Raw genomic sequence first — 23,418 nt, 5'->3', positions numbered from 1 at the left:
AGCCAGAGGGAGAAGCAGGCTCCATTGCAGGGAGCCCAATGTGAGACTCAATCCTAGGTCTCCAGGATCAGGCCCTGGCTGAAGGCAGCGCTAAACCGCTGAGCCACCTGCGCTGCCCACTTTAGTTCTATTTTTAAATTCTCCACTAAGATCTTAATGAAACAATCTATGATAGGTGGTTTATATACATATGTTCTTGTTGTAGAAGGACCTAAAATGTGTAAAAGGTACAAAAACACACGAGTCCTTATTGAATAAAAAAAGGAAGTACTCTTCTATCAGCAATAGGCTCCTAGATTATGATTTCACTGTAAGCCACAATAAAATTGGCCTCTAATATTTAAAAATAAAAAGCTCAACATTTATAAAGTTCCTAAATTTAGAGAAATATATTTCATGAATTCTCATGTAGGTACTTTTTTTTTTTTTTTAAGATGTATTTATTTGACAGAGAGAGAGAGAGAGAGAGAGAGAACCAGCAGGGGGAGCAGCAGTGGGAGAGGGCGAAGCCGACTTCCCACTGAGCAGGGAGTCCAAAAGAGGGCTTGATCCCAGGACCCTGAGATCATAACCTGAGCTGAAGGCAGATGCTTAACCGAGTGAGCCACCCAGGTACCCATTTTCATGATACTCTTAAAGGTATAAATAATATAAACTATATTCCTTCAAACCTCCTTAAAAAAATATTTTGAGAAGTTACATCTAAATTTTTATATGGTGGATGGAACAAGAGTCATGATTACTTTGGCTCCTTCCTTGATCTACTTTTAATAACTAAATCCTAATATCCAGTGCAGTATTAAGAGAAACTACATATTACTTCCTTTAACACTAAAAACAGTATAATAACAATCTATTTTTTGCGTGGGATTTAGAATTAAATTTAAATTTAGCATTTAAAATCTTTTAAAGCAGTATTTCATTTGAGAGACGAAAGCAGATTTTTACAATGCTTATATATCTTTTCAGAGCAACAAGGAATAGTGGTAAATATAGCAAGAATGTCTCATGGTATAAATACTATACCATTGTATGGCGGGGGTGGGGGTTGTCAGTGAAATCGCAGTTATTCAAAGAAGTACCAGACGCTTTGAGGAATAAAAAATGTTAAGTTCCAATATTAAAAAGTGATTCAAACTATGTAACAAAGGATTCCAGTGAAAATCCAACTCTTTAATATAAAAGAAAGGTGTCAAGTTGGTAGAAGAGGAAATGATAGTCTGAATCAACTGAGAAGGGGAGAAGAGAGGGCACATCTAATGACTTTTGTATCAATCTCTCAAGTCTAACCCTTCACAACATACTTCTCTCTCCTATTAAAACATAACATCTTTTTTAAAAAAAATCACATCTTTTTATATGAGCAAACAACTACAGAACAGCATAATATTGTGTACAGCACGCTCAGCATTGGAGAACTTATCCCATGTCATCTTTGGCCATAGGGATTTTGACTGTACCATGCAGTGAGATATGTATCTCTGTGGGGTTTATCTGGTTACATGAGAAACAGAACAAAAGACAGTTTCTGGACAAGAATAGCCTTTTGTTTCAGAGATAATCTATAGTGTTTATAATCTACATAACAAGATGAGAGAATCCAAACAAAATTCCACATCCTATCCATTTTAAGGAAAAGTGTGTTTCACAATTCAAAAAATTCTGAGATATAAGGAGGTGACTGTCACTTCAGCATTAGAATATAACTTGTTAGGTACATATTATTATGTAATTTAGACTGACTTCGAAACCAGATTTCAGGAGAAATGCGATCCTTGGGAACCTGATGTCAGCAGGGGAAATTAGTGGAAAATGTTGTAAGGCCCAGATGACAAAAGAATAGATCTTTTACTTACATTTTTGGGTAAGTAATTCAGAAGCAAAAATCTCAGATATTTCACTTTAAATATACTATAAATATACTTCATGTCTATCGACTACATATCAACTAAAATATACCATCAGGGCAGCCCTGGTGGCTCAGCGGTTTAGCGCTGCCTTCAGCCCAGGTGGGGTCCTGGAGACCTGGGATTGAGTCCCATGTCGGGCTCCCTGCATGGAGCCTGCTTCTCCCTCTGCCTGTGTCTCTGCCTCACTCTCTCTCTCTCTCTCTCTGTGTCTCTCATGAATAAATAAAATCTTTAAAAATAAAAATATACCATGCAATATGGATATACCAAATATGTGAAATATAATAAATCCCCACAAAATGGAGATAATAATTCCTATCTTTACAAAGATTTGCGAGGATTAGATGAGTATTAAAACCTGAAAAGACCTTACCTATCTGAAACATAGTAAACTCTCAAGTAAATGTTGGCTCTAGTAATGATCATGGGATCAAATTAGGAAAATTATTAACTCATAAAACAAAGATTCAATATTTCTTTTTTTAAAGATTTATTCATTTATTTTTAGGGGGTAGGGGGAGAGGGAGAGAGACAGAGCAGACTCCCCCACCCAAAACACACACACACACACACACACACACACACACACACACACACTCTGAGTACAGAGCCCAACTTGGAGATTTGGACTCAGGGCTCGATCCCATGACCCTGAGATTATGACCTGAGCCACAACCAAATGTCAGACACATACCTACTGTTCCATCCAGATGTCCCAAAGGTTCAATATTTCTGAGGAGGATTATTAGACATAATGTAAATGCTTTAAATATTTGATATTCTATACATATTGAAATATTAAAGCTCTTTCAAACATAAATAATTTTAGAGGCCAATGAATATTTACTTCCTAGCAACTTTCTAAAACCTTCCATTGAAAATAAAATAGTTCCTATTTATGATGCCCCTTTTTCAAAAGTTTTTATTTAAATTACAGTTAGTTAACACCATGTCATACTAGTTTCTGGTGTACAATATAGAGATTCAGCACTTCCATACATCACAAGTGTACTCCTCAATCCTCATCATGGATTTCACTCATTGCCCCACCCATGTCCCCTCTGGTAACCATTAATTTGTTTTCTAGAGTTAAGAGTCTCTTTCTTGGTTTGCCTCCCTCTCTCTTTTTTGTTTCCTCTGCTTGTTTGTGATATTTCTTAAATTCCATATATGAGTGATATATGATGTCTTTCTTAAGGAAGAAAATCTCACAGTAATAACATGCTCATAGTTTTTAGTATCAAATTTTATGAGTACCTGGAATTAAAGGAAAATTATTTTCTTAATTATCAAGAAGTGACTCTTGGTAAGGTTGTTCATTACTTTTAATATTTTAGAAATGTTGGGGCACGCAGAAAATGAGAGCTGAAGGGCTGTCATTAGCAGTCTACAAATAGTAACTATGTTCCAGGCAAGATCCAGTCTAAGATCTGGATTGGGCCCAGTAGTTTGGATGTCTGGTTTCTGGTCCTGTCCACTATTAATTGTTTCACCTTGACATTTAGCAGAAAGTTGTGGAGGAAAGACCGTATCAAGATGGCCGACTGCCACACACCTCCTTGCTTTGCACACTGAATATGCATCTGTGTGTTTCCATGCATAAAAGTTGCTTAGAACACCACCAGCTGACAAAAATTTTGAGGAATTGATAAGGAATAGAAAGCAGAAGGGACCAGAAACAAAATTTTACAGAAATCCTATCCAAATCACAAGCAAAAGAACACTTCCACAAAGGAGAGACCAGGTACAGGAGGGCTTGAGGCAAAGGATAATCAGTCATGAGAAGTGGGCTTAACCTTGTGTTATTAATATCTCTGAGACTTTTTATTCTCAATAAGTTATTATTAATGATTTTCAGTGAAAGAAATATGCTTTGTAATTTTAAAAATCTTGTGTAACTTTCTGTGATAGTTGCAGCCTGGAAGTCTAATTCTGGGTCCCCACCCACACCACTCCCACATCTTTAACATGGTTAAAAGATGAGATGCATGAGGTGCCTGAGTAGCTCAGTCAGTTAAGCATCAGCCTTCAGCTAGGTCATGATACTAGGGTCCTGGGATTGAGCCCCACACTGGGCTCCCTGCTCAGCAAGAAGTCTGCTTCTCCCTCTCCCTTTGCCCCTCTTCCCCTCTTGTGTATGGGTGTGTGTGTGCATGTGCGCGTGCACACACACACACCCTTGCGCTTTCTCTAATAACTAAAGGGTGCACACACACACCCTTGCGCTTTCTCTAATAACTAAATAAAATCTTAAAAAAAAAAAAAAGGTAAGACGCAGATGGTGGAAGGGCACAATTGACTGTGTCTAGTGAATCATGACACTCGTGTTTCAATCCTTCAATTAAGCAAAAGTTTTAACTGAAATTTTGGCTAAAAAATGCCCAACTTCCCTAAATTAATTAATCGATCTTTAATATATGTATGCCATGTTTTTGTATTTTAACAAATACATTTTACATTAAATATATCTTATGTTTCTAACAAAGGCTCAAAGCACATACTTTGTTTAGGAAACTATATCTCAGAACATTTTATATGCACCTATATGAATTTTTATAAATTTAGATTTTTTCTAAAAATAAATAAAAATAAAATTTTTATAACAATTCATAAATTTAGATTATTTTTAGAAAGAAAGTTGAGAATTCTAGAGATAATTTCAAACACATTTTCAAAATGCTTTCTCAATAAAACTGTTCCAATAAACAGTTTTGTAGGGATTTTTTTTTTACATACGTCACTACACCTTAATGTAAAAGAAATTATTTTGTTGGGAGGATTTTTAAATAATTTTTTAATTTGACAGCCACTTGACATCAAAGAGAGGGTCTAGGGGATCACTGGGTGGCGCAGCGGTTTAGCGCCTGCCTTTGGCCCAGGGCGCGATCCTGGAGACCCGGGATCGAATCCCACGTCGGGCTCCTGGTGCATGGAGCCTGCTTCTCCCTCTGCCTATGTCTCTGCCTCTCTCTCTCTCTGTGACTATCATAAATAAATAAAAATTAAAAAAAAAAAAGAGAGGGTCTATAGATGTGAAATCTTCTCTTTTTGTTAAAGAAAATTGAGTAATTTATACTAAGTTCAAGAGTACCTTGAAGCACTTTGTCACAAGAAAGCAGCAACCTGAAAAGATTTTAAAGCCTGGTTTTTAAAAATACATAAATAAATATAAATAAATAAATAAATAACAAATAAAAATACATGAAGCCTCTAATTTTTATCTCACTATAAACTATTGTAATGATTACACTATGTAAAATAATTTAATCCATAAATTCCCTTAACCAAAGAGGGCACATAACAGTTCATGTTGAAATGCAAAAGAAGACGGACACCATGAGTGACGACCCTAGATCCAGAACGGCAGAGTAGAGCCTCAGGAGCCTTCACATGCAGAGACCAACCCAGCAGCCCACAGTGCCTGGCAGTATGTCCATCCTGCTTCTTTCCTTAACGTCCAGATGTAGCACCAATAATCAGAAACCTCATCTACATAAACACAGAAGCAGCAGCATCCCACTCTAGGAGATCAAACCTGTACTGCTACAGCAAATTACCAAAACTAACTGTGTAAGCAATACAATTTTAGTGTCTCACTCTCTCTATCTAGCATGGGTTAGTGAGGTGCTCTGTTCAGGGTCTCAGCAGACTGAAATTAAGGGGTTGGATGTAGCTGCAGTCTCATCTGAGACTCAGGGTCCTCTTCCAAGCTCATTCAAGTTAGTGGTAGAATTCATTTCCTGAAGGTTGGAGAATAGAGGTCTTCATTTTCTTGCTGGCTGTGAACCAGCATTACTCTCCCATCCTTAAGACTGCCCTCATGTTGTTGCTGGATTGACTCTTTCTTTCTCAATATAGCTGTTTGGTTTCTTCTAGGCCAGCAACCGAGCATCTTCCTCACTTCACTGTCTTTTAAAAGGCTCATTTGATAAGGTCAGGCCCATCCAGGATGATCCCATGTTGACTGGTCTTATCCACCCTCAAAAGGAGGTGATTAATTACGTGGTGCGTGTACACCAGGCGGCAGGATCTTGCGGGCCATTTTGGAATTCTGATGATCATAACCCAACCACACCTTACACAAAAATTACCTCAAAATTGACCACAGACTTAAATGTAAAAAACAAAACTATAAAACTTCTAGAAGAAAAATAGGAGAAAATCTTCGGCATCTTAGGACTTGGTGAAGTGTTCTTAGACATGATACTGAAAGCATAATCCATAAAAGAAAAAAATAAATAAACTGAATTTCACCAGAATTAAAAACTTTTGCTTTGCAAAATATCCTGTTACTATAATTAAAAGACAGCTACAATAGGGGAAAATATTCGCAAACCACATCTCTAATAAAGAACTAGTTTATAGAATATATTTTTTATTTTTTTATTTTTTTCCTTTTTTTAAAGATTTTATTTATTTATTAATGAGAGACACACAGAGAGAGAGAGAGAGAGAGAGAGAGAGAGAGAGAGAGGGGCAGAGACATAGGTAGAGGGAGAAGCAGGCTCCATGCAGGGAGCCTGATGTGGAACTCAATCCCTGGACTCCAGGATCATGCCCTGGGCCAAAGGCAGATGCTTAACCGCTGAGCCGCCCAGGTGTCCTGAGAATGTATTTTTTAAAAACTCTCAAAACTCAGTAGGAGAAGACAAACAGGAACTGGTAAGAATGAAAAATGGTACAACCCCTTTGAAAACTAAAAACAGTTTGGCAATTTCTTTAAAAATTAAGCATATACTTATATTTAGCCCAGAAATCACATTCCAGGGCTTTTTCTCTAGAGAAATTTTTTAAAAATTGTTTAGACAAAAATCTGTAGATAAATGTTCATAACAGCTTTATATGTTACTGCCCAAAATTGGAAACAACCAAACTGTTCTTCAGTGAACAAATGGCTAAACAAATTGTGGAACATCTACACCATGACTACTAGTATAACAATATAAAGGAAGTATTGATAGCAACTTGGATGGATCTCAAGGGCATTATGCTGGATGGAGGGGGGTAGGTTGTCAATCTCAAAAGATCATATTCTGCAAGATTTCATTTATTAATATTGACAGAATTATAGAGACAAAAAGCATTTAATGGCTACCAGGGTTTAGGGATGATGGGGGGGAGGGTGCTGAAATGTCTATAAAATGGTTAGCTGATGGAGATCTTTGTGGCGATGCAACAGTTCTATATCTTGAGTGTGGTGGTGGCTACCCAAACACACATATATGATAAACTGTCACAGAACTATACACACATACTGTACTGATGTCCATTTTCTGATTTTGATATTGTACTAAAGTTATATAGGATGTAACATTAGGAGAAACTGGATGAAGGAAACTATTTTTGCAATTTCTTGTGAATCTATCATTTAAAAAAAAGGTAAAAAAAAGCAAAGGAAAGCAAAGTACATATGCATGTCTATAGTCTGCTAATGTTTCACTAAAAAGGGGTATATATACAAATTTCATTACATATCTACACATGTTTTAGAAACAAACAGAAGAAGAATAAAACTTCTAAAAATTTTAAGTGATACCTGCTTATCTGGCAAAGGCCTAGGCTAGATTTTCTTAGATCTTAACCAGTCTTCTACCTGTAATTCCCAAAGACTGCTTTATATAGGCACATGAAAAAGACAATCTAGAATTTTGTTTATCCACTCAATCTGAGAGGATGTCAGATACCTGCTCAGACAGGTGTCACAGTTGTGTCATAGTTGTGCCTCAGCTATTCTGGGGCCAGAGTACAGCCTGTGGCCTCAAATGAGTCCATGCAACCTGAGGGGCATATGTACCCAGATCTAGTCTCCAAAGTCAGTCCCATGTCTGCCCTAAAAGGCCAGTGAGGTGACCTACCACCCTCTCTACCACCAGGAATCATCGAATGAGTTGGGATGTAGGGGAATAAATAAAGATTTGATAAAATCTTTGCCCAAAGGTGTTCTTGCTTCCTTCATAGTTTCCATACTGTAAGGCCTGCCGGGACCCCAGTCCTAGCAACAGCAGTTACTATGTGCCAAACATCACAGCATGAGCTTTGCATACTTCTAATTCTGGAAATTACCCCATAAGACACATATTATCTCTACTTTACAGATTAGGAAACCATGGTTCAGTGATGCTGAGTACCTTATCCAAGGTCACCCAGATCATAAAGAATGGCACTGGGATTCAAATTCATGCCATTCAATTCCAAAGCCCATGCTCATTCCATGTGATGCAAATTTCCCAGGTTGCTTTAAATTTGGGGTTTAGTGTTTTATTTGGTTTGTTTGTTTTGGGCTTTCTATCATACAAAGTTTCTCAGTAAAATCAGAAGTAATCTAGGCTTTCCAAGTTTCAAAAAATGCACAGCTGGTCTATCACAACATTCATTTAACTGTCAATTCAACCCATGCTTTCTCCTCTACTAATGGAAAGGGTATAAAAGCAAAGTCCGTCTTGAATTTTGCTATGAAACCAGGATTTTTGAAGTTCTCAAATTCAATAATTATTATATCACACTGACTCTGAACAACCAATTTTTGCTTATATAATGGAAATAAATACTTATTTCAAGTAAAGTGATTTCGGGTGATATTTTCTTGAACATTTAATCCCTACTATAGAATGGGTTCAATAAACACTTGCAACAAATTAATGAATCTCCATTCTGTCCTAATATGTCACATAATTTCCACACCGCCCCCCAAAACCTCTTTGGATTCTAGAAAAATGTAATTTGAAAAAAGGCTATGAGATTGTTTTAAAGAGAAAAAAAATTAAATTAAGCTTACAAATTAAAACAAACCTTCTATTATTCATATGATAAGGTTATTTTGGAAAATGACAAAATGGAAAGACAACTTCTCGTGTGTTTAATTGACTTATATATGTAAAATGATAGTGTATTGTGCATCTTTCAGCTGCCTGATGTGAGGATCTAACATTAAGAGGACTCTAAGGGGACTCTTCTTAGAACAGGACTCTAAGAAGTTATATTTCAAAAAAAAAAAAAAAAAAAAGGAAGCTATATTTCATTTCCATCTTACCTACTACAACTAGGGAAGGCATTTATCTTGTCATATCTGAAAAGTTACCTGGCAGAAAAATGACCTTTTCTTTATGTAGAAACTAGGATTTTGGTGAACCAAGCAAGTCTTTCCCTTCTCTCTCATACGAGATGCTTTCCCATTCCTGGACAGACCACTTTTAATCCGAGTTGTCCTAAAGGGTTTTGTGCATGTACTAGAATTACTATGTTGCCTTTAGAGACTGATCTGGGCCCCTGCTATCCACTTAAGATTAGGTACTCTTATTTATTTAGTAAAGGGCTTGCTTAAAAATACTTTTAACTAAATATTTAATGTAATGTACATACAGACACTAAAATGCTTTATAGTAATGATGGTGACAATGATAAGAGTAAATGCGTCAGGTTATTAGAAGAAAAAATTTTGTCATGAATATACAACCTCCTTAGTTGAGCACAACTAAAGGCAAAACAGCATGAATTGATGCAGTATTGTACATAGTTCAGGTATACTTTTGTTGGTGTCATTTTTATAAAGGAAAAAGAGAATATCAAAGTTCATTTTCCCCTTTTTGCCATTTGAAATGGCCCTGGACCTGACTTATGCCATCAGTCAAAATTTTTACTGGCACTGCTTTGAAGGATGTAAATATAGTAGCTTTTCAGGTATGAGAAGGAGTCTCATGGGAAACCATATTCAGCAGAGTTGCAGAATACTTCTGCAGCAGATTTTTTTTTAAATGATGTTTTCTTTATATCATGTTTAGAGTCTAAACTTTTTTCTGGCCTCCACTCAACCATGGCATATACAACTTAAATGTGCCAAAAACAAGACCAATTCTCTTTCAAATATGTTATTTCCAACCAGAACTGAATCAAAGCCAATCCTGAGGCTAAATGTGGCTTCCAGACGGATGGTGATTACTGCTTTTATTATGCTAAAGGTTACGGTAAAGGAAGACCAAAGGGATAAGTAGTGACATTGGTTTCCTATAAGAATATGGAAAAGAGATCACCAAAATAATCAGAGACTGAGAAAAGTTTCTCCTGGAAACTTTTGCATGTGGACATGAGGTCATAAAAAAGAACAGTGATTTGAAAAATTCTAAAAGAAATAAGTTTCTCAGAAGGTAACTGCTAAATTAGTAATAATAATAATAATTACCTTGCTTTAGGACTTAAAATTTTAAGCAACATACCATATGTTCATCATATGGTATATTATACAATTGGCACTGGGTTTATTAATTAACAAAGATTGATAAAATTAGAGTAGTTTAGTTAGTGGCTAACATAGAATTAACTGTGGGTCATAGGAAACCACGAAGAAGCTCAACCTCATTACTTTAGCTCTCCCTCAGGAAAAAATAAATTATTATAGTTTCCACTCTTGAGCATCTACTATGTCTTGACATCATGGTAGTTTAATAATGGGGATTATTAAGCTGCTTTGGATGCTATTGAGAGAGATAAGACTCAGTGTGGAATGAGTGTACAGATAAATTTTTGGATTCAATTGTGAATGGTGTGAGCTGGTATTCAGGCAGTCTAGCTTTGTCCAAATGTCAAAACCATAGCATCTGGCACTGACATGCAGAAATGTTTATATGCACTTTTGATACCTAACAGTACAGTCCTTGGAGATCAGAGTTACTTGACTACTATTCCCTCCTTATTTTAAGTAATAGATACACCTGTGCAGCATGATTTAGACTCAACCAAAAGAAGGACATTTTCTAGCTCTCTAAATAACATACATACAAATCTGAACACGGTCTGCTTTCCATGGCAGAATGCATAATCTCTTTTAGCCTGTACTTGCAAAACAGGAAGTATTTAGCACCATTTACCTATAAAGCTTTTGAGGCTCAGAATCCATAACTGATTTTCTTAAGAGCACATTGCTGGGATCCCTGGGTAGCGCAGCGTTTTAGCGCCTGCCTTTGGCCCAGGGCGCGATCCTGGAGACCCAGGATCGAATCCCACGTCGGGCTCCCGGTGCATGGAGCCTGCTTCTCCCTCTGCCTATGTCTCTGCCTCTCTCTCTCTGTGACTATCATAAATAAATAAAAATTTAAAAAAAAAAGAGCACATTGCTAATAAGTGGCACAACTGGAAATCAGAGATCCATCTAATTCCAAACTCCTTGCTCTTTTCCCTAAAATGCACACAGTTCTGCCTCTTACAGAGGCCACTACAGAGAAAAATCTGTTCATTCATTAATGTATTCAAAAATATTTCTTAGCACTTATTATGTTCTAAGTGCTGAGGATACAGCAGTGAAAACCAAACCCTGTGCTCATGGGTCTTACATTCTAGTGAAGGACAAGTAATAGACAAATATATTTGGTCCTGTTCATTAAACGGGGTCAAGGTCAAGGCTATGAAGTATGAAGGGAGAAGGCTGGCTACTTTAGTTAGCGATGAGAGAAGGCTTCCATTGCATGACATTTAAGTAAGGCCATGAACGAATGAAGGAGCAAGCCTCATGAAGATTTGGCATAAGGCATGCCAAGTAAAGGGACCAGCAAGCTCAAAGCCTCAGACATGGGACTATGTTCTGGGTGTTCAAGTTACAGCAAAAAGGTCAGTACTGCTACATACTCAGTGAATGAAAGGCAGAATGTTAACAGAGGCAAGGACCAGATCGTGAAGAGCCCAAAGGCAAAATGAGAAGTTTGAATTTTAAGGGTGATGGGCGACCATCTAGTTTTGTTTTTTTTTTCTAGTTATATATTAAGAAAGGAATGGCACATTCTGATTCACATGTTTCTAAGGTGGGAGAATAATACATGTTTAAATTTCATATTGAAACTGAGTAAATAAAAGACTAAAAGAGCAGATTATTTCCCCTAAAAAAGCCAAATGGCTCTTATTTTTTAAAAAAAAATTTTTAGAAGATTATAAAACCAGGTTAGTGATACATTGAGGCTCTCCCCACCTTTCCACTTTCCAAAGACTACTGGCATGCGTGTGCACATTTCATGGTTCCCATATAAGTGCTTGTTTTGTTCCTCTTATGTTAGGAACGGTAACATCTGGGGTTTCTTTTTGTAACTCCTCTTCCCTGACTGCACATCCATCCTCTATCACCCAACCGTCTGTCAAGTGCAGGGCTGGACACTGAGCAGGAGTTCCATACATACTCTTTCACCTTGATTCAATTAATAACGTATTATGGGCATGGTTCTTCATTTTAGAGTTAGTGAGACTTTCAATTTCAGTAATAATGTGGACTGTACTGAGAGTGCCTATTTATCTTCTTCAAAAGATATTTGGGGCTTAACAAAGGGCACTTTATATTCCAATAATCTCTGATGTACACTTTTGGGAGACGGAACAAAGTGATAACCAGCACTTCCCGTTTGTCTGTTTCATAATCAACCTACAAAGATACAGCTGCTTTAATCAAATATGGTAGTGTAGCAAAGGCACAGCCTCATTTTAATCTTCTGGGGATTCAGTATGCAAATTTCCTTAAAGGAGTAGTGTTAATACAAAGAGAAAAGTTACAGAAATAAGTGATTTACAGGACTGGGAGCTAGTTGTTCACTACCTAGAGACTGTTGCTCAGTCCATTATTTCAAAACAAACAAGTTTTAGAGAGTGCAATTGATCTCAGCTACACTTACACATACAGAGAAAATGCATACACATATACATACAACACTGAATGCTTCACCTTTCCTCTTTTCACATAAAACTGTCAGCTATACTTATGAATCTTAGCAAAAGACATCTATAATTGGTATCTTTACATTAATTTGGACAGATGTGCTAAAAGAAGCCATTTAGCTGGAATTATTAATAATACTGTTACTATATTGAAATTTTTTCATATTCGATTTAACTAAATCGCAAACAAGTGTATCAGATTCTTATCAGAGAATCAGATTGGAGTTGTGGACCTGAATGATGAGAAACAACTCTCATGTTATAAAAAAATTATATCACTTGAGATTGTTACTATATATGCTTATATTTATAGGGTCATGATTTCATTGGAGTACATACATCTAACAAGCCAAAGGATTCTAATGAATTATTAATGATTTATTGTGTAAAATTCTGATACAATAGTCTGCTAGTTTCAGTGGAGCTAAAAATCAACACACACACACACACACAGTTTCTAGCTAGCCTGCTAATTATTACAACCAAACAAAAATTAAGGAAGGATGTCAAAATCAAATCAATTTTTTTTTTAGAGAGAGAGAGAGAGCAGGGAAGGGGGTATGGTCTCTCTCTCTCTCTAAAATAAATAAATCTTTAAAAAAAATAAAAAAATTTTAAAAAATAAATCTTTAAAAAAATATAATACACTATATGTTGATTAATTGAATTTAAATAATTTTTTAAATATTTTATTTATTTATTCATGAGAGACACACACAGAGAGGCATTGGGAGAAGCAGGCTCCATGCAGGGAGCCCAATGTGGGACTTGATCCCAGATCCTGGGATCATGCCCTGAGCCAAAGGCAGACACTCAACCACTGAGCCACCCAGGCATCCTGAATTTAAATAAAATTTTTTTTAATTTAAATAAGGAAATTTTGGTGTGTTCAATATAATGAAATACTTAAAATGAGTATTCTTGTATGTACTATGTTTTTGATAACAAAAGTGATATATATATACAACATACGTATAAGATTTGATGTGTCAATGATTTTTTAGAAGTTTTCTAGCTTGTGTTGTTAGATTTACATGTAAATTTCTTCTTAAACTCTCATTTGGCAAGTCTGAAGATTTAAGGTAATTATTCAGATTGGTATAAATCTATAATCAGAGAAATTTGATGGACATGACTATTTTGTACAGCAAGTGTTTTACATGCAATCTAAGTGGACATTCATGCTAGCATTAGTAAACTGGTAACTTCTGTATTAACAAATTCTTTCACGAACGTCTTACCTGTGATCATTTGTTTCTTAGTCATGGATTTTAACACCCAGAATCCACTGCCCATGGTATACTACCATAAAGACATAATAAGAAAAATATCTGTAATTGTCCCTGATTTACTCTTTATCAGTCATGGTTGTATCTATTGCTCAATGCTAACAAGAAATCATCTAACTTCTTAATTTGCAGTAATTATAAACTTGGTAATAACCCAAAACTTTCAAAGAATTCCCTTTCACTTCATGAAGAATGTAACATTCCTCAACTCTCGGTAATAAAAATCATGACTCGGGCACCTGGGTAGCTCAGTCAGGTAAGTGTCTGACTCTTGATTTTAGCTCAGGTTGTGATCTCAGAATCATGAGATTGAGCCTCATGCTGGGCGTCATGCTTTTTTTTTTAATTTTTTAAAAAGATTGTATTTATTTATTTATTCATTCATTCATTCATTCATTCATTCATGAGAGACATGGAGAGAGAGAGAGGCAAAGACAGAGGCAGAGGGAGAAGCAGGCTCCATGCAGGGAGCCTGACGTGGGATTCAATCCTGGGTCTCCAGGATCATGCCCTGGGCTGAAGGTGGTGCTAAACCGCTGAGCCACCCAGGCTGCTGGGAGCCATGCTTAAGATTCTCTCCCTTTCTCCCTCTCTGCTGCACCCCCACCCCGCACTACCTCTTTCTCTCTAAAAATTAACAACAACAATAATAATAATGACTGCTATCTTTTGGTGGCTTTGCATAAGACGCTGTACTAAATGTCTCACAAACATTATATTTTCCTCTTTTGTCTTATGACATAATACATGTACAAGTTTAAACTGCATGTTTTAATTTTATCATTTCCTTCTCAATTTTAGGAAGATTAAAAACATGGAGTTTCTTCCTTTAGCCTTCAAATTTTCTGGGTAAATCATTCCACAAGATAACATTCAACCAAAGATCTAAGGCTTGAGGACCATTTTAATCCTTATTAGCAAATATAGAATATGTGCCTCGTTTAAATATATCACGTATACCACTTAGGCTTCAATGTTGGTTTGCGAAGCCCCCACCACATGAATAGAACCTACTTCAAGGATTTGTTTTCAATATGCTTTTTTTTTAAGTAAGCTCCATGCCCAGCATGAAGCCTAATGTGGGACATGAACTCACAACCCTGAGATCAAGACCTGAGCTGAGATCAAGAGTCAGATGTTCAATTGATGGGGCCACTCTGGTTCTCCTATGTCCTCCTTTCAATTCTCATGAGGTTACACCAAGTCAGGTTCATGTTAGTTAATATGTACTATAAAATATACTCTAAACAAAATACTGCCCTGCAACACCTGAAGTAGGATCAGATATCCCCCAGACAAAAGGGGCAAGTGTGAGTTAAGTAGCCCTCACTCAGAAAAGGGGTGAAAATGTTTAGCATTTCATGTTTTCCTCACGAGTTACTTCTGAAGTTAGTCTGCCTCCCAAAAGTAATGCCTCTTTTTAGTACACATGATGAGACTTGTGGCCGTTAGGGGGCGGTGAGGGGGGAGGCAGTACTACTACTGTTACTAGAAGGTTCTGAAACTGAACAAAAAGCATTTAAAGCTCCAAAATTACTCACCCTACATTTCATTGGTTACTTAAATTACAGCATTTATGCAACCTCAAATAAAACATTTCTTAACACTGTGATTCTGATAACTCCAAGTTTAACTTAGTGCGGAGACAAAGATTACCATAATTTGAAAAGATTTAGGATCACTTTCAGTTCTTTTTCAATTCAACTCGCACCCCCTCTCTTCACACACACACACACACACACACACACTTCAAAGTAATAACAGTCTGTTTAATAAAACTTAAGGCATCTGTGGAATTATTACCAGAAATTACTTTTGTACCTAGTTTTAGACTGAATGATTCACTGCATTTCCCTTAATCCTTAAGTTGCATATTCATTGCTGTATTTTCCTCTAAGTGCCGTCACTTAAATTGTCATGTAAAATAGGGCAAATCAGGGTCAGTTTATATAAGCGGCATCAATCTGAAGAACTTCATCAGTCTTTATTTCGAGGCATTATGCAAAGAAAACTGACATTAAGAGAGCCTTAACTGACAGCAAATGAAATCAATCAGCAAATCACTAAGCCATAATAAACTCACTCAATTTGTAGATAACCCTTCCCTTTCCAGGTCCTCACCTAGGCAGTCCATCAAACACTGTTTTTTGTCCAAGTAGCTAAAATGAATAGCAATTCTGTGGCAGCACTTGAAAGTTCAAGCGCTCACAGGCTTCGGTCTCTCAATAATAAGTATTAAAAGGTATTATCTGGTAAGGTTATACTTAAATAGGCTTCAAAAATGAGAAAAGAAAGATATTGAAAGGGTCAAGTTTGGGATTCAATTTTTGCCTCTTAACATTAATGACAAAGAAATTATATTCGTATCACTTTGCAGTTTTTTTGCCTTGAGCTACCTAGTGTTGAATACTGTAACCAAAAAAATAATAATTTTTAAAAGCTCTGTACTTTCATGTTTTGTGTTTTTGTTTGTTTTTGACTAAATGTGCCTGAAACATTTCACACGCAGGCAAATACTGTCATTTCAGAGATGGAATTTGAAGTCCCTCTAAAAAAATAAATGGTTGTAAATAAAGGCCACAGAGTTAGAGGAAAATATGAGAACAGCAGTAATTCCTTAATTACTTTGTGTAATAATTTCTCAAATGGAAGTATATTCAAAGTGTTTACCATGGCTTTATACTGAAATGAGGCAACACTAAAATTGTGAACACCCTGTTCTGCTACTAAAGTGAAAACTGCATCAAATAAATCATCAGTCAAAAACCTCAAGAGCAGAAACCCTAAAACATTCCTTGATGTACTGAAGTCACTTGTTCTGCCTCCAGGCCTGTCTACAGTTCCCTCCCCTATGGTTTATACAGCACAGTACCATGCAAAAAGCATCCTTGCATGCATATTTTCCCATCTGATTCCACCACCACCTCCCCAACACCCTGTCCTGTGAAAGAAAGTAGTAAAAGCTGCACCTCCTGCACCTGCAGAGGAAATGAGAACTCAACCCTGAACCTGCAGTCAGGACTTGAATCCAGGCGTTCGGACTGTCACACGGTCTTTCTCCAATAGTATGCTGCTCGTCTTTTCCCCACACAAACAGAATTATCTTACCTCTTCCAAATGCTAGGCTCTTAACAAAGTAATTCCCATTCTGATCGACACCATGTTTCCAGCAAACTCAGATGCACTGAAATCTGCAGATTCATTGTTGTCAGTTTCCCTATAATCCGACTGCATTGCTTGTTTTTAGAAGGACAAAAATCTCCATCTGAAATTGAAACCTAAGCAAGCTCATACCTGATCAATGAACGTTTGTATGCCAAATATTCAAAGGCATACAATTTTAATCTTCAAACCTCTTTCATATCCGTCATGACCTTCACGACTGCCCCAAGATGCAACTGGACAGGTATCATCACCTCTTTGTTCCAGGCGAGAAGCTGATGCACCCGAAGAGCTGAGGGCCCAGAGCCCCCCAGAAAATAGTGATTCTGGCCTAGAATTCCAGTAGCACTTCCAGCCTATTCATCCTTCACAAGATAGGACAACTGTGTAATCCTTGCAAAAAAACACAACTGGATAAAATAATGACAATTCCTGATAACTGTGCAATTTGAATCTACTACGGAGGAAGTATTTCATCTATTCTATGGCTGGCTCTGTTACTTTGGAGTAAAGCTGCATAACCGCTTCAAACTCCTGGGATATGGACTCTATGATTTTATCTTCTCCCTAAATATTCTTCCTTAGAATAAACAAAGGAAGAAATTATTAAAAACAAAACTGGAAAAAATGACTTTATGAATCATGCCTAGTTTGTAAAGAATTCCTATCAGATTTTACTTAACGTCCGTTCAGATTACTGATACCAGATCATTCCCAGAGGGACTAATTCATATTTTTAGCTGAGTTAAGGAGTAAGGATTTAGGAGATTCGCAATATGAGATTCTATGTAACAGAAGCTTTATACAGATGTATTTCCTTGTCCTCACATGTCATCCTGTCATTTTCAAAAGGCAATGATGAAAGTCCCAACACCAACCAAAAAAACTCTGTTGTTTCAACTACCACCAATCTGAAATAAAACCCATGATGGAAGATGTAAAATATCTCAACTGCTAAATATTTTAAAAAGAACTTTTTATAATTCCTAGCTTTTTTTTTTTTTTTTTTTTTGAGAGAGAGAGCAGGAGGGGCAAAGGGAGAGAGAGTCTTCAAGTAGACTCCATGTTGAGCGTGGAGCCTGATAACAGTTCAATACCACAACCCTGAGATCATGACCTAAGCTGAAATCAAGAGTTGGATGCTTAACCAACTAAGCCACCCAGGCACCCCCATAATCCTTAGCTTTAAAAGATATTTTTTAGAAACCTTAGCCATTAGTACCCGAGCTATGTTTTAACAATAAATATTTTTAAAATATCTCTTTTTACAATAAGTCTTTTAAAAAATAAAGTATAAGGATGAAGAAAAGAATGGTAGTATGTATCACCTAGTAAAACATCTGGACCAATAAAAGGTATAATTTGACATTGTTACTCTCAATATTCTGCCCTAGAATTCTGATTGATGTGTTCCCCTCCCCCACTCCACTACCACCCTTACAGCACCCAAAACCAAGTGCAAATCAAATAAGCAGAAGAAGAGAAGAAAGGAAGAAGGGAGAGAAGAAAGCTGAGAAGACAAGCAGTGATATCAAACTGCTCTAGTAATGATGGACATGCTAGATTTTCTTGGTCATCAAGAATCATAGAAGATACAGATCAAGGACCATGAGGCCTGATTTACAATGACTAACAACCAATAAGTTTAAATGCAAAGCAGAATTCTACTTTTTTTTTTTTTTTTTTAGAGAAAATGTGTGTGCGCACAAGCAGGGAGGGGAAGAGAGAGAGAGAGGAGAAAGAGAGAGAGAGTCTTAAGCAGGCTCCACACTGGGATCTCCATCTTAAAACCCTGAGATCATGACCTGAAATCACAGGCTGAAATCATGAGTCAGACACTTAACTGACTGAACCACCCAGGTGCGCCCAGAATTCTAAACTTTTAACTAGCAAATAACAAAAATGTTTTTCTGACAACTCACCTCAGACAATTTTTTGACAACTACCTCAGAAAACGCCATTTACTCTTCCTGGTGTCAACAGAAAAAGTAAACACACTAATTCTTACACTCATCCTCAAGTCAGGCCTCAAATCTACGTCATTCAGAGGCCTCATTGGCACAACTTATATTCTGTGGAACTATATACAACAGCCCTCAAGCATAGGTGATGCAAAGGATGGCATTTTTCATCAAAATGCATTTCTTCTCACAAGAACTATATTATTTTTCCAGTTAATTGTCTTTCCCTAACAAACAGCTCTGCTCTTCCCTGGACAGTACCTTCTAAATTTTGAAGAAGGTAGCATTCCAACACTCTATTTGATCTCACAACCTAAGTCTAAAATCATTTTATGTTTTTTAATTTAAAAGATACTTTGATTTTAGAATTTAAAGAGAGTTGCACAAACTCTTAAAAACTTTAGACGACCTCAAAATCTTTTTGATACCTTATTACTAAAATGATCCTGCTTACCAAAAGATCAGATTTCTAATAATATCAAACATTCAAAGCAGTGTTATGCACCCCAGTAATAAATGAAAAACAGTATCTGTGAAACAAACAGCAGTCACACAATGTATTCCCCTTACTGAGTGAACCCTGGCAACTCTGTAAGTTAAGAACCTTCCAAGAATGGTTATCTAAAAATCAGGGAAGATCTAAATTATAAAAAGCAAGTAACACTTCCCTTTAGTCATGGAAAATAAAGACCCATACTTTAAGGAGGAAACCAGAGGGCTAAGAGAAGTCATTTCAGAGTAAACTGGAAGTCTCTTCCAGGGACAACTGCGGAATGTGTATCAAAGCCTTAGAATGTACATAACCTTAAATGAAACCACTCCACTCATTTATCCTAAAGAATAATGCAACAGTGAACAAAATAAGGCAACAGTGAACAAAACAGTGAAGGGTTCCTGTCCCTGGGCAGCTAGAAGACACCAAGTGTTTACAATGTACCTGTCACTGTCTGAGCACTTTAGATGTGTTAATCCATTGAATTATCACCCCAACATGATAAGTTAGAGACTTTTGTGATCTCCATTTCACAGATGAAGAGGCTGAAATATACAGTCTAAGTAACTTTCCCAGTTAGCTTCTTTTGGATTTCTATTCTCTCCACTATTTCCTCACAAGTGAAATTGTATTCTACAGACACACCCTACCTTTATTCTTTGCCCCTCTTGACCATCGTAAAGCACACACACACGCACACACATAGCCATAATTTACAAAAGGCAGAAAGGTATGATTAAAAGCATGAATGGACCCTATTCACTGAATATGTAACATTTAGGAATTTACTGCATCTCTATAAATTTTAGCTCCTTCCTTTATAAAATAGATAAAATCAGGGCACCTATTCAAATGGCTGTTGCAGGCATGGAGTGGAATAGTAAATGTAAAGTGCTTAGCACAGTAACGGGTTCAGAATAAGTACTTAACAAATGTTAAGTACTTTTCCCATGCTGGAAAAGACCGACAGAATATTGGCAATATTCTTTGTTGTTATTGAATTAGGGTAGACATACAAACATTATATGCCTAATAACTGCCAGATATTAAATGTATTGCATATCCTAATTACTGTGGGAAAAACAATTCAAAGTATAAGATCATGAGTAACAGGTACTATCTCTATAAAATATGGGCAGAATATTTCTTATGACAAAGTCCTCAGCGTTCATATTGTACCAGACTTTTCAGCTAAAGCTAACTTGTCTAATCCAGGTATTTTCATTTTTTTCTAGTAGACTGATATGCCAGTTTTGATACACGATTATTTGGGAGATAAAAGCACAGGTAATAATAGATCTGGTCCTGCCATAGGAGCTTAGACAAAGGGTTTCATTGGAGACCTGGCCTCAAAGGAACATCAGGTAACCTGGATAAGTAAATGAGGAGCTAATGATGATCTTAATCAAAAATTATTTAAAGCTTTTGAAGAAACAAGAAACAAGGAAGCATAAAAGAACCAAATGGAAAGATACAGAGAAAAAGACCCTAAATAACCATTCCGCAAAATAAACTACACACACACACACACACACACACACACACACCCTTAAAACGAAAACAAGCTTCTGTTGCTAACTTCATCTTTACAAGGGTCCCATAATTGCTGTAATCATGACAGCCACCATAAATTGCCTGCTTTCTTTGTGGTGGGCACTGTGTTCTCTACTTTACATGCCTTCCCTCATTCAAGTTCTACTACAAGCCTGAGAAATTGGTAGGACTTCACTTTTTTTTTTTTTTTTTTTTCAGCAAATTGAGGCTAAAAGCTAGCAGATCTTAGAGACTAGATTTTTCTGAACTGAATTTTCTCCTGTAGGAGAGCATCAGTCACATGCTCTTCTGGGTCTGGAGAGAAAGGGTAATCCTCTTCGCCATTCATTCATGCTCACTGTTCTTCCTTCCATCCAGGGTTATACCTGTAACAAAGCTTCCCATGCTGGAAAAGACCGACAGCGACAGCTCCCACTGCTCCAAATAATGGCAGCACAGGCTTGCCAAATGGTCATACACCACCACATCCTCCACAGTGATCCTCTCTTCAACATAATCAAAGAGCGTGCACTCTCTAAACAGTTCATTTCATCAGCACAGACTACAAAGCTAAACACATACTGAATTCCTAAATATGCAGTCCCACTTAGCATAAATATACATATTTATATACTGCAAAAGGTGAAAAGTAGCAAACACTCCATAATATTAGCCTGTCCCATGGAAACAAAATTTTTTATCTGTGAATTTGTCCATGAGATAGCATAAACTATGACCCACGTCTTACACAGAGGCATGATGTATATTTCATAAATGGAAGGAAAACCCCACTATATATTTCAAAAGCTGTATGCTTACCATTTAACAGAAGTGTCTAGATTTTCATCTAATATCAGATTTTACCAGTTTAGGCTTTGCAGTTAAACACACCTATGCTTGAATTCAGGCTCTGGGCCCTGCCACTTACTTGCTGTTGATCTGTTATAGGAACTTCTCCCTCTGCCTGTGTCTCTGCCTCTCTCTCTCTCTCTCTCTCTCTCTCTCTCTGTGACTATCATAAATAAATAAAAATTAAAAAATAAATAAATAAAAAAAATAAAATGGAAATGAAGCCATCATTTGACATAGAACGCCATATTTGACAGATCCATTGTGAAAAGTAAACAATACGATGTATTTAAGAAAGCAAGCATGATACCTAGTCCATAGTAAGTACTCACTGAAATGATAGCTACTCATAGTAAAATGAAGATCATCAATACTACAGAGCCTTTCTTCTCAAAGTACTCCAAAGCATATTACCAATTCTGTGTGTGCCTGTGTGTCTGTCTGTGTCTGTGTAAAAAACACTGTTATGGTCCAAATCACGTGTTCTTCTCTGCATGGAATAATCAACTACAATATCCATAACTAATCCGCAATGTACACCACGACATGTCAGTGCAAAAATGTGCCCAAGTGTTTAGATATTGGCGATGTGCATAAGCATTTTTATTAGAACTTGGAAAAGATAGTAGTTTGAAATAGGGGTCTCTACATTTCCTTCTTGCTATTCACTGATGTCGGAACCATAGAGAGTTTGTGCTTTTCCTCCAAAATATGGCAGTGTGAGGATCAGTCTCTTTCCAAATCACCCAAATCTACAGTTTGAGGGAAGTCATTATTTGCAAATTATGACAAGTACTTAAGCCCTCTGAGATTCTGAATCAAGATAGCCAAGTAAAGGATTACTTTACAGCCACTAGAAAAATTTCAAATCATATTGTATTTGTGGTTACAATGTATTCATAAATAATAAGCAAATTTAAAATGTACATCTTAATCTCGTACTAAATGATAGTATAGTATTTTAGCCTGTAACTGAAAATAAAAATATTTTATGCTTAGTTTTAAATCACATATATATTTAAAATATATTGGTGGACAATCTAATGAGAGAAATGAGTATTCTTCTTTGTAGAGCATTAATTTGGGTACTAACAGCAAATTAAATTAGAGTATGGAGCATGTAAAAAAAATTAACATAGCCCCACTTGGACTGACATTAATTTTTATACAAAATTAAAATTTCACAGCGTTATAAACTAAAGAATGATAAAGTTTATTTTAAACCTCAAAATGTGAAACAGAAACTGAGTTTTAAGAGATATTTATCTTTCAGATACACTGAAACATCTAGATTGCTACTGAACAACAACAAGCTCTGTTGAAATATTGGGCTTCCTACAGTTTACATGTTGATAGGTTTCTCTAATAAAGGCATTGGGCATTAAAAGGTGAATAAAGTGCATATCAAATTTTGTTTTGTCCAATTAAAAAAACATGTCCTAACCTGAAGGAAGAAATGCTCATTGTAACACAGGAGTTGCCTCAATCAGAAAGAGATCTGCAGCATCTAAAATGAGTATGTTTTTGAAAATATT

At 36.5% G+C, this 23,418-nt stretch overlaps 1 protein-coding gene across 9 annotated transcripts in view; it reads right to left on the bottom strand.

The window, feature by feature from the left end:
- CCDC171 (coiled-coil domain containing 171) overlaps positions 1-23,418 on the bottom strand; it is a 322,833-nt gene that overhangs the window by 61,215 nt on the left and 238,200 nt on the right. The window lies entirely within an intron of this gene.

Source organism: Canis lupus, chromosome 11 (assembly GCF_011100685.1).
Source record: "Canis lupus familiaris isolate Mischka breed German Shepherd chromosome 11, alternate assembly UU_Cfam_GSD_1.0, whole genome shotgun sequence".
NCBI lineage: Eukaryota > Metazoa > Chordata > Mammalia > Carnivora > Canidae > Canis > Canis lupus.
This window is presented reverse-complemented; position numbering and strand designations above follow the sequence as displayed.